The sequence below is a fragment of the Mycteria americana genome, chromosome 3 (assembly GCF_035582795.1).
Source record: "Mycteria americana isolate JAX WOST 10 ecotype Jacksonville Zoo and Gardens chromosome 3, USCA_MyAme_1.0, whole genome shotgun sequence".
NCBI lineage: Eukaryota > Metazoa > Chordata > Aves > Ciconiiformes > Ciconiidae > Mycteria > Mycteria americana.
The window spans coordinates 82,534,744-82,549,764 of record NC_134367.1 but is presented as its reverse complement, the minus strand read 5'-3'; the positions used below and the strand labels follow the sequence as shown (position 1 = coordinate 82,549,764).

The following is a 15,021-nucleotide window of genomic DNA, read 5'->3' as shown; positions in this document are numbered from 1 at the left end:
GTAAACAGTATATTGTATTCTCCTTTTTTTTTTTTTCCCCTTTTCCCCTCTCTAGAGAGTTCCAGGTGAGCCCCTTTCTTCTGAAAAATCTCTTGACTCTGCTTCTGTCAGTTCTGCAGGTTCTGCATTTTTCAAGTTCCTTTATTTCTGCTCTTACTACAGAGTTTCCTGGAATTTAACCTGGACAGATCCAAGTAGATACAAAGGACTAACCTGGTTAAAAAGTGAGAAGCATTATCTCTTGTTCAGAAGAGAGCCCTCTTGATATCACATCTGAGGGCTGATAGGTTATGTTCTCCAGATCACCTTTTGTATTGATTTCCCTGCCCCCTATGCTCACGCTTCTTGATATGGTTGAGATCTTCAGTATGAGGTGGTTGGTTTTGGTGGTAGTGGTAGGTGTTCCCCAAAATTATCCTTGAGAATTGCCATCAGGTATGTAAACTTTTTGAGAGGTACTGTGTATTTTTCTTTGGGGAGGAAGGCAAGGAAGAATAAGCATACAAAATAAAACTGTTATGGGGGCAGTCTCCCTATTTTAAATCACTCCGTATAGAAAAGTGGATTAAAAAAAAAAATCAAAAAACCTTTTTAATCCAGAAACCTAGCGGAGTGAGGATATAGTAAAAATCCATTAACATGTAGGAAAACTGGGCTAAGAAATCTAAATTAAACAGGTGGAAAAATGTACTACTTCAACTTGAAAGTGTTTAATGTGAGAACATATAGGCGTGGGTTCATCCCTGCGTGAAGGGACACTAAGAAGTACAAGGTGCTGCTTGCTGTTCACAAGGCTTAAAGTGTGGTTGCCAGCGAACTATTTTGGAATACTAAATTCACTAGACAAGTCTTGAATAATTGTCGTAAGACTTTGTATCCTAGGCTTAAAGTAAATCTACTCTGCTTTTTACTTGCAGTGGTGTCAAAGGTATCTCATTATTCCATAAATGCAATTTTACCATTAATTAAAATACTTCTGAAAAACAGTGCAAAAGGATATTTGAAAATCTAAAAATTGAATTGTCTTCTTTCTCTTCAGTGATGAAGAGAAACCACCAGCAGTAGTTTGTAGTCAGTGGAATAAACTGATGCTTAAGACAGAATCAATACCTTGTATTAAAGTGAAGTGTAAACTGCAGTGTATGAGTTTCTGTGTAAGTTTCTTTGCCTCAAGTACATTGATTTCATAAATGCAAGATCTTCTTGTGTCCAAAACTAATCAATAAACCTGTCTGGGTGCACTGCTTCAGGCTTACTGTAATCAAGCAGTAAGCCAAGATTATTCTCAAAGTTGTTGCTTGTAGTCCTGCGTTTAATGAGACATTCTTATTACCGTATCTGAAAAGCATTTAAACTAATAGCCTGATTAAAAAACAATTTACTTATAAAGGTGTTCCTTAACAGAAAACGTATTGCTCCCATTGTAGGTCATGAATTTTAACAAATATTCAATATTCTATTGGTTTTTGCTCACTTAAATATGATTTTAAAATTCTAAGTTCCTGCTTATGTCTGACAATTCACCTATCTCATCTTTAGCGATGGGCCAGTTGTTGTTTTCAGTAACTCCAGCCAAAAAAGAGAATTCCTTTGGCAGTAATGAAAGCAGCTGATAGAGGAATAAACCCAATAATAATTTTGTGCAACAAACATTCTAAACCAACTTACAATATTATTGTGCTTATGAAGGGAAACTCTTGCCCGGTTGCATTTCTCCCTGTATAAGAAAGTTTAGAGACTACCTTTATATAATCTCAGCATTATTTCTAAATATGTGCCATTGCAACAAATGGTTAGCATTGGATGTAGAGCTGACTGGGTTTTTGAGTGTTTTGCCTTAAGTGCTGATGGTAAAGGAGTCACAAGCACAAGAAACTGTAAAAAATGGTAGTTGCTGCATGCATGGCTTTGAAGCAGTAGCAGAAAATATGTAAACAGTGTTTAGCACTGCTTTAGAACCAAGTATGGCCATCCCAAATTATAATACATAGATTTTTCAGGTGCACTTGATGCTGACAGTAAGCAACTCCTTTGTATAATGCCAGCAGTCAAAAATGTTTGGAGAAAGGGAAAGGGACAGCCTTGTGAAATACAGGATCAGAAGAGGTTTTGATGTTAGGTTGAAGAAGTAGAGCTGGCGGCTTTCAAAAGCAATACGAAACCACTGCTATAACTTGTTCCTGTTTGTGTTGCAGCTTGATTCAGTGGCACCTGGTCGGTTTGAGCATCAAAGAATTCAACTCTGGTTTTAAGGACTGACGCATCCTCTTAGAGGAAAGAAGTGTGAGTGCACGAGTGAAAAGGAAAAAGGTGGAAAAGGTTGGAGTCACCAGGCAATATTGCTTGGGGCTGGCAAAAAGTAGCAGATACTTGGCTTTTGGGAAGTAGCATTCAGTAGTTCAATAGCTAGAGAAGTTAACATGTCTCCCCCTCCTTTCCCCTTTTAAGTTATTTGTGAATGTTGCTTTTAGTGCTTGGGTAAATTTAGGGGGTTTTATCTTTCAGAATTTTCTTTAGCACTTTGTTTTTTCAACTTTAATCTCAACATATGAATAATATCCATCAAGAGAACAGCACACACTTTAAGAGCAGGTGACCTAATCTATGTCTCTGTCTTTATCTGTGTTTCCCTGCAGGTGAAAAATAAATGAGTTTTCAAGTGGCCTATGTTTTTAGTAATAAACCTTTTAAAGTTGCTGTTATCTGAAATATATGTATCCAGCAGTGAGAATTAAATGTCAAAGAAATACTTGCTTTGAATTGTTGCTTGGTGGTTCTGAAGCTTTTCTTCGTTTTCTCTAGGTTGGTGTTTTTGCATCTGTGTGTGTCAGTGCAGTTTTTTTAGCCTTCTTCCCAACCCAGAAAACTCTCTTGGTGTCCTGTTCTTTCCTTCCTTATTCTTTTTCCTCCAGCTTTTGAATCTGTTGTTCAATTCAAGATAAACTTCAATGTTTCATCTTTGTCAAGTTCTTTGAAACTAGACAATGTAGTAGATAAGGGCAGATCAGATTATGACTTCCCTGAAGGAACAGCTGTATTGTGAATTGAAATATTTCAACTCCTTGTGGGTTAAAATTACAAAGCCTAATTTCTCATGGCCTTAGCTTATAAATGTTGCTGCTTGTGTAGTCCTGTTATCTATTCTAGTCTTACTGAAGTCTTAAAAATGATGGTAAAGCTGCATTTAGGCTGCAACGCAACTATTAATCTGGCTACGTGAGTAAGAATTTAAGGAATTTTGACAGATCATATTTACTCATTAGTCTAGAAATAGCTTTTGAATTATTAGTCCATGTAAGTGAGAAGTATGGCTGTGCTAAGTACTATCTCTCTGAAGCTCAGTTTCACTTGTGTGCTGTGGCTCGATATTTTAGTGCTTTTTTCTAAAATACAACCAAAATGCAGTAAGAAATTAGAGTATTGTGTGGGTCTTTTAAAAATCTCGTGGCTCTAACTTTTGGATAGTGTGACTGGTCTAAAAATTGAAGCCAGTTGACTGTACCTGGTTTATTTATCCCCACTATTCAAAACAAGTCATTAGGACGATAAGACAGTGTCTGAGAACTTCCAACTCATGTGCCTTGAATACCCCCAAATTTGATGAACAACTTGTTTCTTATTCTCTTCTCTAAATCTTTTAGGTGAAACAAACTGTTCTAGGACTTAAATATCCAGAAAAGTTGTTTTGGTTTGGGTATGGTGTTTTTGTTTTGCCTTAGAGGATCTAGCTTTCAGACTCGAGATACTGGAATTCTACAGCTATAAACTGTTGCTCTCAAATGTTATTCTTCAGCCTTGAGGTGAAAGGGCTGGCTGATGAAACTTGACACTTCTAATGCCTCATTGTGATGAGGAATTACGGATGATTTGAAAGAACTATGATGAAGGCAGTAGTTTAAAAAGCCAATTATGCAACTGTCTTGATATCTACATGTAGTATCTCACGTTACTACTTGTTCCCTTCATCTCCCTGTTGTCTGAACTGTTGGGGCTGGACAGCCATTTTATGTGTTTGCAAAGGATGAGCCTGCTTAAAGTTCTACGTAAAATGAGATTCTGTATAAAACAGAGATTGAACAGTGTCTACAATCAGGAAAAGTGGAAAATACAGCCATAGCAATCCGATTGCACAGTCCAGTGTTGAAATTTTTTTGTGTGTGTGTGATGAGATGTTTCTGATCAATTTAGCCAACACAGTGGCACTTCATAATGGAGTGTGAGACTGATTTAAAGACAGTGATCACCTTTTTAGCCAGAAAGAAGGTTGCTGTCCTGTAGAGATGATGTTCTAGTTGGGTAACAACTGGAAAAGAGTAGATGAGTCAGATTTCAGGTGTGAAGTGGTGTTACTGCTGTGCAAAACTGAGGACCACATCTGTGGTGTATGCGAGGGCATAAATAAACCCCATGTTTTCAGACTGATGCAACGAAAGAAAATGTCCCTGTCTTAAATCATATTTTGTGGAATAGCCAATACTAAATTAAACCTCACTCCTTTCCCACCACATCAGCTATTTAATTCTGTCAGTTCTGCTACTGTTTTGACTGTTACAGAAAATGAAATGAAATGATGAGAAATAAGAAGTAATATCCTATTAATGGAACATAAACTCTTTGTGGTCATGAGAGTTGTGCTATTTTTTAAAAATTATTTGTAGTGTTAGATACTTACTGCATTACCTGACTGTATCTTGCTTGATTGACCACCAACAAGTTAATGAGTTAGTATGTTCACGTAGAGTAATTAAAATATTCACAGCAGTGCAGTGGTCTTTCTCAGTGTGAAGCCTGCTGGTCAGTACAAGCATCAAACTGATAACCATATTCTTACTGGAGCGAATTTGTGATTTGGAGCTGCCTTCTATTGTATAGACATACATTGTCTTTCCTATTACACTCTCATTTTTAAGAACTTTTCTGATCCATGTGACAATGTATTTTTCAGGAAGCTGAACACTCTTTTATTCTGCCAGCTAAATTTGAGAATGCTGCTGTGGCTTGGGTTCAAGACAGTTGATATTACTACTTTTTTCCTTAATTTTTGTGAAATCTTGTTGCTTCTCTGTAGGTTTTTTTTCTTGTTTGGGGTAATAATGTATCTTTTAATTTTGTTACTGTTGTGTGTTGTCAGGATTTCAACTCTTCTCTCACTTGCCAGAGAGCAATGACGTTTGGGATGTTTTTTCTGTCTTCTAGTGGTAGCTCAAATTACTTATTAGGATTTCTGTTGCACTTTTGAAAATGCACTTGGTCTCTCACCCTGTGCCGGCCCCCATTTTTCTACCACAAAGTAAGTCTGATTTGAGTTCATTTCTGGCCGATAATGTGAAAAGGTACTTCTCTCTGTGTATATGCATGTGTGTATATATTTTTGTGTGTGCATATATATGTGTATATGCATGCACATGAATTTAAGGAGTCTTCTCCTCAAATCCTTTTTTTTCTCACTTAACTTTGGGATGGCTTCTGACTTAAATGTTAGTATATAGGGGTATCTAGTGAGAGGAGGCAGAGAGCTCACTGTTGAAAATAGTGGGGTAGTACATATTGTGGAAACAGATGATAGGAGTGATGTTTTGCTCCTATGCTTTTTTGATATACCATTCATGACTTCCAAAACTGATGATGGCTTTTACCTCATCTTTTGGCACTTGCCAACGTTAAGGCTAATATTCCATTTCCAAGTTGGTAGTAAAAAAACCCGTCATTTGAGCTAATGAATTCTAGAAAATGGTAGCTCATAAAATCCTGCAGAAGGGTTTAAATTTTGACTTTGAGAAGTTTCTAATAGTTTGTGAGTTAGGCAGCCTTAAAGTGGAATCTGAGTTGGAGTAATCTTTTCTGTTGGAGTCTTTTGAGTTGTTAAATTCCAAGACTTTTCCTTATTGGTAGGTTTGAGAGCAGCACAAAAGCTTTCTTGCGCTGCACCTGGTTTAGCCGTCATGCTTGGATCAGCCTTTAGTTCTGGCTTTCCCCCTCTTAGGTCAGTTCCTATGATAAGAGCTCTTTGTGGAGGTTGTGTGAAATCTCCGCGAAGGCTGCACAGTTGGTGACCTCTCCTCTGAGGGATTGCAGATGAATAGGCCATAACTTGAGCAGACTTTAGCCCCCATCCTCTTCTTGCTAGGCCTTAACATTCAGGAGGAGGTTTCCCGCCTCTTTTTAGAATGAGATTAACTCTAGTGTGCCTGTGTAGTGTGAAATAGCCTTCCAGCTTGCTGCTTGCAAGTGTGCAGAATTCCTGGGATGCTTCAGTAAATTGCCTAGTCTTTTCTAAACATCTTGCCCTCAGTCCTGAAAAACTTGTTTTCCTATGAACAAGTTTGTGTATTGTTAGCTTTGTCTCACAACTGAAAGTTATGTTCTCTCGGGTCTCACAGATGTCTGATACACAATGGGAATCTTGAAGGTTTTGCACACAGGACCAGGACCTAAATCATATCTAAAGGGCTCCATTTATACATTTGGTATAAAATTTAACTGCATAAAGCTGCTGCTTCCCTCTGTGCCTCACTGTCTGCCTTTGCTCAGGACTGAACAAATGGGATCCCAACTTGAAGGAATGTACTTTCTCAGAAAATACAGACAAACTAATGAAGTGGAGTCTGGGGGAAAGGCAGCACTGTGTGCTAGGAGCAAAATGTTTAGTAGCAAGGAGAGATGTCTGATTTCCTGTCTTTGGGTCTGTGCATGGTTGAAATGTTATGAATAGAGTGTTCTGACATTGGTTTCCTGTCACAGCATCAGTTTGGGTGTTAACCTTAGTAGACAAAAAAAGCAAGCTGCTTTCTTTTTTTTCCCAGTTGGTGCCTTATTCATATTATTCATAGAACCATAGAATGGTTTGGGCTGGAAGGGACCTTAAAGATCATCTAGTTCCAACCCCCCTGCCATGGGCAGGGACACCTTCCGCTAGACCAGGTTGCTCAAAGCCCCATCCAACCTGGCCTTGAATGCTTCCAGGGATGGGGCATCCACAGCTTCTCTGGGCAACCTGTTCCAGTGCCTCACCACCCTCATAGTGAAAAATTTCTTCCTTACATCTCATCTAAATCTACCCTCTTTCAGTTTAAAGCCATTACCCCTTGTCCTGTCACTACATGCCCTTGTAAAAAGTCCCTCTCCAGCTCTCTTGTAGGCCCCCTTCAGGTACTGGAAGGCTGCTATAAGGTCTCCCCAGAGCCTTCTCTTCTCCACGCTGAACAGCACCAACCCTCTCAGCCTGTCTTCATAGGAGAGGTGCTCCAGCCCCTCTGATCATCTGCGTAGCCCTCCTCTGGACTCGCTCCAACAGGTTGGGGGCCCCCGAGCTGAAGGTAGTACTCCAGGTGAGGTCTCATGAGAGCGGAGTAGAGGGGGAGAGTCACCTCCCTTGACCTGCTGGTCATGCTTCTTTTGATGCAGCCAGGATACAGTTGGCTTTCTGGGCTGCAAGCTCACATTGCCAGGTCATGTTGAGCTTCTCATCAACCAACACCCCCAAGTCCTTCTCCTCAGGGCTGCTCTCAATCCATTCTCTGCCCAGCCTGTACTTGTGCTTGGGATTGCCCTGACCCATGTGCAGGACCTTGCACTTGGCCTTCTTGAACTTCATGAGGTTCATACAGGCCTGCCTGTCAAGGTCCATCTGAATGGCATCCCTTTCCTCCAGCTGGTCAACCACACCACACAGCTTGGTGTTGTTGGCAGACTTGCTAAGGGTGCACTCAATCCCACTGTCCATGTAGCTGACAAAGAAGTTAAACAGCGCAGGTCCCAATACCGACCCCTGAGGAACACCACTTGTCATTGGTCTCCACTTAGACATCGAGCTGTTGACCGTAACTCTTTGAGTGTAACCATCTAGCCAATTCCTTATCCACCAAGTGGTCCATCCATCAAATCCATCTCTCTCCAATTTAGAGGCAAGGATGTCGTGTGGGACAGTATCAAATGCTTTGCACAAGTCCAGGTAGATGATGTCAATTGCTCTTCCCTTACCCACTAACGCTGTAACCCTGTTGAAGAAGGCCACCAAATTTGTCAGGCACGATTTGCCTTTAGTGAAGCCATGTTGGCTGTCACCTATCACCTCCTTATTTTCCATGTGCCTTAGTATAGTTTCCAGGAGGATCTGCTCCCTGATCTTGCTGGGCACAGAGGTGAGACTGATTGGCCTGTAGTTCCCCAGGTCTTCCTTTTTTCCCTTTTTAAAAATGGGGGTTATGCTTCCCCTTTTCTAGTCAGTGGGAGCTTCACCGGACTGCCACGACTTCTCAAATATGATGGATGGTGGCTTAGCAACTTCATCCGCCAGTTCCCTCAGGACCTGTGGATGCATCTCATCAGGTCCCATGGACTTGTGCACCTTCAGGTTCCTTAGGTGGTCTTGAACCTGATCTTTTCCTACAGGGGGCAGTTCTTTATTGTCCCAGTCCCTGCCTTTGCCTTCTGCAACTTAGGCGGTGTGGCTTCAGCATTCGCCGATGAAGGCTGAGTCAAAAAAGTCATTGAGTACTTCAGCCTTCTCCATATCCTGGGTAACCAGGTCTCCTATTTCCTTCCAGAGAGGGCCCACATTTTCCCAAGTCTTCCTTTTATCACTGACGTATCTGTAGAAGCTTTTCTTGTTGCCCTTGGCGTCCCTGGCCAGATTTAATTCTACTGGGGCTTTAGGTTTCCTAATCTGATCCCTGACTGCTCAGACAATTTCTCTGTATTCCTTCCAGGCTACCTGTCCTTGCTTCCACCCTCTGTAGGCTTCCTTTTTGTGTTTGTCCAGGAGCTCCTTGTTCATCCATGCAGGCCTCCTGGCACTTTTGCTTGACTTCCTCTTTGTTGGGGTGCATAGCTCTTGAGCTTGGCGGAGGTGATCCTTGGATATTAACCAGCTTTCTTGGGCCCATCTTCCCTCCAGGGCTTTATCCCATGGTACTCTACCAAGCATATCACTGAAGAAGCCAAAGTCTGCTTGCCTGAAGTCCAGGGTAGTGAGCTTACTGTGCACCCTCCTTGGTGCCCTAAGGATCTTGAACTCCACCATTTCATGGTCACTGCAGCTAAGGCTGCCCTTGAACTTCACATTCCCCACCAGCCCCTCCTTGTTGGTGAGAACAAAGTCCAGCATAGCACCTCTCCTCATTGGCTCCTCTATCACTCAGAGAAGGAAGTTGTTATCAACGCATTCCAGGAACCTCCCAGATTGCTTATGCTCTGCTGTGTTGTCCCTCCAACAGATATCAGAGTGGTTGAAGACCCCCATGAGGACCAGGGCTTGTGAATGTGAGGCTGCTCCTATCTGTCTATAGAGGGCCTCATGTGCTCAGTCTTCCTGGTCAGGTGGCCTGTAGCAGACCCCCACTATAATGTCACCTGTCCCTGCCCTCCCTTTAATCCTGACCTATAAGCTCTCAGTTGGCTCCTCATCCATCCCCAGGCAGAGCTCCATGCACTCCAGCTGGTCATTGACATAGAGGGCGACATCCCCTCCTTGTCTCCCCTGTCTGCCCTTCTGAAAGAGCCTGTATCCTTCCACTCCAACACTCCAGTCATAGGAGCCATCCCACCATGTCTCCATGATGCCAGTAAGGTCATAGCCCTGCAGGCATGTGCATGTCTCTCATTCCACTTGTTTATTTCCCATGCTATGTGTGTTTGCATAGAGGCATTTAAGTTGCAGAATGGTGTCTTTCAAAGGTATAATGTTGTATAGTTTTGTTCTGTGTCAAGCAGAGATGTAAAGATCTGCATTGCCTACTTCAGATACAAATCTTAGTACTAAAATTTGACAGAAAGAATTTGAAGGAAGCATAGAAGTCCTTTATCTCTGTAGTGATTAGTATTTCTTCCTCCTGGTGCAGAGGTCTGCCTTTCACGCTTCTTGGCTGGTTTGTGATAGGCATTTGTTTCATTATGGGATTGAGCTTTGATTTAGTAGTCCAGAGTATTTCAAATGAATGATGCTGTCTAGGTCTGGCAAAACTGAAAGATGTTATTGGCAATTATCTGTGCGAATTTTGTATTATGGAGCCTTTAATGTTTGAATGCATTAGTAGATACTGTTTACTGTCAGAAGTTTTTGACTGTTCTAAACCTTTACACTTGCTGCAGATAATATTTTTTTATTTTGATTTTTTTTTTAAAAATAAGAATCTGCAGTTAAACACTGATGCTAAATAGTGATACTGTGTGTACTGTCATGTGCCCAGAGCTGCAGAGACTTGTCCATAAATCCAAACGTTGGGATGGAAGGGAAAATATGCAGGGAGTTATTGAAGGCAGAAGTCATCTGTCAAATGCAAGCTTGTCGTAAGGTTATTTAATTAGAGGAGTTACTAAGTAATTTTTCAGACTTCTGGGACTTATTCCATCTGTGTTCAAAGATGTCCTCCTCAAAAGAGGTAGAAGGAAATAGTTTCCTTGTTCTTCAGTGGCTTAGTTTCTGAATCTGAAGATTAACCTTTTCCTCTTTTTAAAAAGGTTAAGATTAAGTCAGTCTCGCTTTTTGTTTTCCTATTGTTTTCTTAGAGAACAAAGCAATGCTTTTGCATGCTACAGAAAAGATCCAAGACACAGCAACTTTAATTCCCTTGTCTCAACCTATCTTCAGTTTCCTTATATGCCTGTGATAACCTTCTGTCAGGGCTGAGAACATGTGGTGTGATGTTGTGTTGCTTCATTGCATCATAACCCTGTAGATCTGATCCAGCAAAACACTGAACCTGTTAACTGCATCTCTTTTTTCTTTTTCCCTTTTTTTTTCTTTTTCCCCATTCAAGATAGCTCTCTTGGATCCTATTTCTATGTTGTTTTAATAGTCACCTTGTTCCCTTTACTAACAAACTATGGACATGACTGCCACAGCAGTTTTGCCTTTACATATACTTGCATTTCTGGTAAGTGTATATCCTTTTGGTCTCAGTTACACTGGCAGGCTTAAATATTTAGAAGACAAAATTAAACTGAAAAGGGTTTAGTGCTAATTGCTTTCCCTTTCTGTTCTCTGTGCTTCAAGGTGTGCGTAAAGGCATGGGAGTCTCTCTTCCATTCTTCCCTTCTGCCCCGGCTGGTTCTTGTATTGCAGCTGAGGGATTGCCTACTGCTTCCTTCAGAAGTATATTGATGGAGAATTGGAAATACCTGGGTTATTGGAATACTGAAGTACACTTAAGTTATTGCATGCATACATTTTGAGTTCTGCTTATTTATTCAATCCTTCACTTTTCTTTCAATTATTTAACTCTAGTTTCCTGGACTTCCAGAAAATATAAGACTTTCTCATGTGCATGAATATTAAAACAAAGCACCACACCCTTTGCTTTCTGTGCTTCTCTCCCCCCTGGTGGAAAAGTCTTTTGGGTTTTTGGGTTTTTTTGGTTTGTTTGTTTTAGAGTCAGTCTTAGCTAAGTGCAAACAGTGATGAGTTGAATTCAAAGAGGATTACGGACAGGACTTTGAAATGCAGGCTAATTCATCGGACACTTCTGATATTGTAGAATTAACGAGAGATGGCATTAAATCATGCCTCAGCATTTGTTGGAGTAATTGCCTTCTTTCAAGCAGAAGAATATGTAGTGGTTCTGAGTGATGGGTGGTTTAATGTTGTAACTAAACTTTTAATCCTTTACTTGTAATGGGAACACCCCTTTCAGCACTTTTTTTCCCTGCTACCCTGGCTGCTGCTTCCCTTGCAACAAATACCTCAGACAATTTAGTGGTTTAAAAAAAAGCCAAACCAGTGAATAATACATCCATACATCCACACCCCCCTGTCCAGCTTGCTGTCAAGTCAGTTGAATGAATCGGATCACCTGATCTGCCACACCAGTGTCTACAAGGGGAGAAGTGGGGACAGTCCAGCAGCTCAGGATGGAGACGTGGTGAAGTGTGAACAGCCCCTTTCAGCAGCAGCTGGCCTTCAAAGCAGCTGACTTGTCAGGGTAAGCGGCACCAGCTACATGCTTGCTTTGCAAAGCATTGCAGCAGTTTAAGATTATATTGTCGTTCTGGTTTCTTCCCCTTGCTGGACTAGTTGTTCTGTGGGTTCTTTCATCTGCTTTAAGTAAAATCGACTGGGATTATTAAACAGGGGTTTAGTCTAATCTTGTTAATTTTTTGAATGACTGACATGCCCACTGTATCTCTTAGATCTGAATTGGAGTCTGTGTACTTGTATTAAAGTACTTGAATGTTCAGATTTCAAATCTTGGAAAGTGCTCAAGCGAGAAAATGAATATGCACAGTAATTCTCAAACAAGAGCTATGGACTTTGAAAGAAGCACAGTGGGCAGATACAGTTTGTGCGTCAAGCCATGCCCTACATTTCTGGGACCTGTCACCGCTTTTTCTACCTTGTCCCATTCCAGAAACTGATCAATTTAAACAGTCAAAAAAATTTAAAATGTTGTTTGCAAACATTATAAAGTGTGGGAAAAGCAGTAGCTATGAGAGGCATGCTAAAATTAATGCTGCTACTTGAGTATGTACCTCAAAACGCTTTTTAGTCCATATGAGGCACGATGACAAAACGCTCCCTGGAGGTGGACATAGGAGATACCAAGATGCTTCTAAAAAGTTGCAACTGGTAAAGTTTTGTGGCATCTTCCTGACTTCTTTTTTTGCTGTTGAAGTTAGTTTGTTTTTTCAAGTGTGCGTATAACATCAGGTCACTCAACTCCTTTTGATTGATGATGACTTAAGTTTAATTTATTCTTGGATTTTTTCTCAATCTAGTGCAACTAAAAGAGCAATGTAAACACCAGTGCTGCTGAGTGTGTGCTTACTGTGTCAATTGTGGAACTATGTGTCTGCACTGACAATAACTTCAGAATAGAAGGCTGTCTTAAACACTATTTAAAAAAACCATGAATTAACTATTGAAAGAAATGCCTTATTTTTGTCTTCATCAATCTTTCCTTTTGGGAATTAAAATGGAGTGTGTGCTGGTTTTGGCTGGGATAGAGTTAATTTTCTTCATAGTAGCTGGTGTGGGGCTACGTTTTGGATTTGTGCTGAAAACAGTGTGGATAATACAGGGGTGTTTTCATCATTGCTGAGCAGTGCTTACACAGAGTCAAGGCCTTTTCTGATCCTCACCCCACCCCACCAGCGAGTAGGCTGGGGTGCACAAGAAGCTGGGAGGGGACACAGCTGGAACAGCTGACCCCAACTGACCAAAGGGATATTCCATACCACATGACGTCATGCTCAGCATATAAAGCTGGGGAAGAAGAAGGAAGGGGAGGACGTTCAGAGTGATGGCGTTTGTCTTCCCAAGTAACCGTTAGGCGTGATGGAGCCCTGCTTTCCTGGGGATGGCTGAACACCTGCCTGCCCATGGGAAGTAGTGAATGAATTCCTTGCTTTGCTTTGCTTGCATGTGCGGCTTTTGCTTTCCCTATTAACCTGTCTTTATCTCAACCCACGAGTTTTCTCACTTTTACTCTTCTGATTCCCTCCCCCATCCCACCGGAGCGAGTGGCTGGGTGGTGCTCAGTTGCCAGCTGGGGTTAAACCACGACAGAGTGATAATAGACTTAGATGTTATCTTGAATTTAAATAATCATTGCAAATGTTTTGTGATGTTTTATTTCCATAGTCTGTGGCAGGTAGTGCAGACAAGTGAGAGGTTTTTTTTTGAGATGTGATAAATTTAGCAGAAAATACTAGACACTGTTTCTGACTCCCTGCTGCCATCCTTAGTGCTGGTTATTCCTTGCTTTCAAAGTTACTGGTGCACTTGAGAGTTTACCCTTCCATTGGTCCCAGTACTCTTAAATGTTTCTCCTCTTCTTACCCCCCGCCATCCACCCTTAAACATTTACACAGCTTCATGAATCATGAGGATTGAACAGTCTTAGAAAAAAACCAGCAAAGCCTTTTAATGGCTCCTCTGCAGTGTTTCTGTTGCATTTGTGTTCTTTCTGGTGTATGAGACTTTCCCTTTGCTTCTGTTTTTTCTGTGGAGGGGTGACAGTCTCTTCCATGAGTCGGAGCGAGATTTTTTTACTTTCTGGTCCTTGGGCACTTCACAGTGGGTGCCGGTCCTGCTTCTGCCTGTGGTAGCCTCTACGGAGATTTTTGCTTGGTTGGTAGGGCTTCTTTAGATGTGGTAGACTTGGGTTAGAAGTAGCCTCTGGCAAGAAGATGCATTCTTATCCACCCACACTTTATCTGTGTGGGGGTGTGTGTTATTGCACAGTCTTGGCTGTTGTCTCAGTCTGAGGACCACTTCAGCTCCAACAGGTTGTGGGTTGGTTTTTTTTTTTTTTTTTTTTTTCACTGTACAGCTGAAGAAAATGAAGGGTGTGTTGTAGTGTTTTGGGTTTGTGGGTGGTTTTGTAGGGCTTTTTTGTTTCCTCTTTCTGGTGGCATACTAGCTTGCCAATTTTGGAAGGCAAGTAGCATTTTGTTTTCTGCTTTCTTGGTAGGTGATAAGGTTGACCACCTGATTTAGACACTTATTACTAGAGGGGATGAAACCTTCAGGCAAAAGGGAACATGACTTATTAGAGGTCACCTGAAGCTGGATACCTGAATCCTCATGGAGCTGTAAGAGTGTTGTGGGGCTGCTTTTTTTATACCTTTAGAATCATGTTGTATGATGTCAGATGCTTACAGAAGAATTTATTCTTTGTTGTAAAATATTGCAACACAATACAAAACTGCATAGCATTTGTGGGCTAATCAATTAATTCAGTGTGTATTAAACCACTGTTGGCATTTGGGTGATAAGTCATGCTGTTACTTTTAGGTTATCTTCAAATTTTAATTAGTTCCCTAAAATGTACTGAAATGCAAATCTTCCATATTTAACAGCTTACCTATACTTAAAAACCTACTGCCTGAATAGGCCTACCTGCCCTATGTGGGGGTTTCTGTTGCTTGCTGGCTCTTATCAGTTGAATCACATTATTGTGCCCAGAAATCTTAAAGTTGAACCAGTTGATCCCATTTGCTGTACAAAGAAGTCTTCTGCTGCAAAGTTGGATCAGATCTTCCTCAGATAATATGTATACCAGAAACTTCAGATAAAGCATTATT

General features: G+C 41.1%; 1 protein-coding gene across 2 annotated transcripts in view; it reads left to right on the top strand.

Moving 5' to 3' along the window:
* Positions 1-15,021, top strand: part of GALNT2 (polypeptide N-acetylgalactosaminyltransferase 2) — a 104,886-nt gene that overhangs the window by 35,414 nt on the left and 54,451 nt on the right. The window contains exon 1 of one of the 2 annotated variants that reach the window (XM_075495861.1): positions 11,900-11,918. The exons of the other annotated variant lie outside the window; for it this stretch is intronic. The gene's annotated coding sequence lies outside the window, so the exon portion shown is untranslated. Of the gene's footprint in view, positions 1-11,899; positions 11,919-15,021 lie in introns of those variants that run through there. 2 annotated transcript variants of the gene reach the window in all.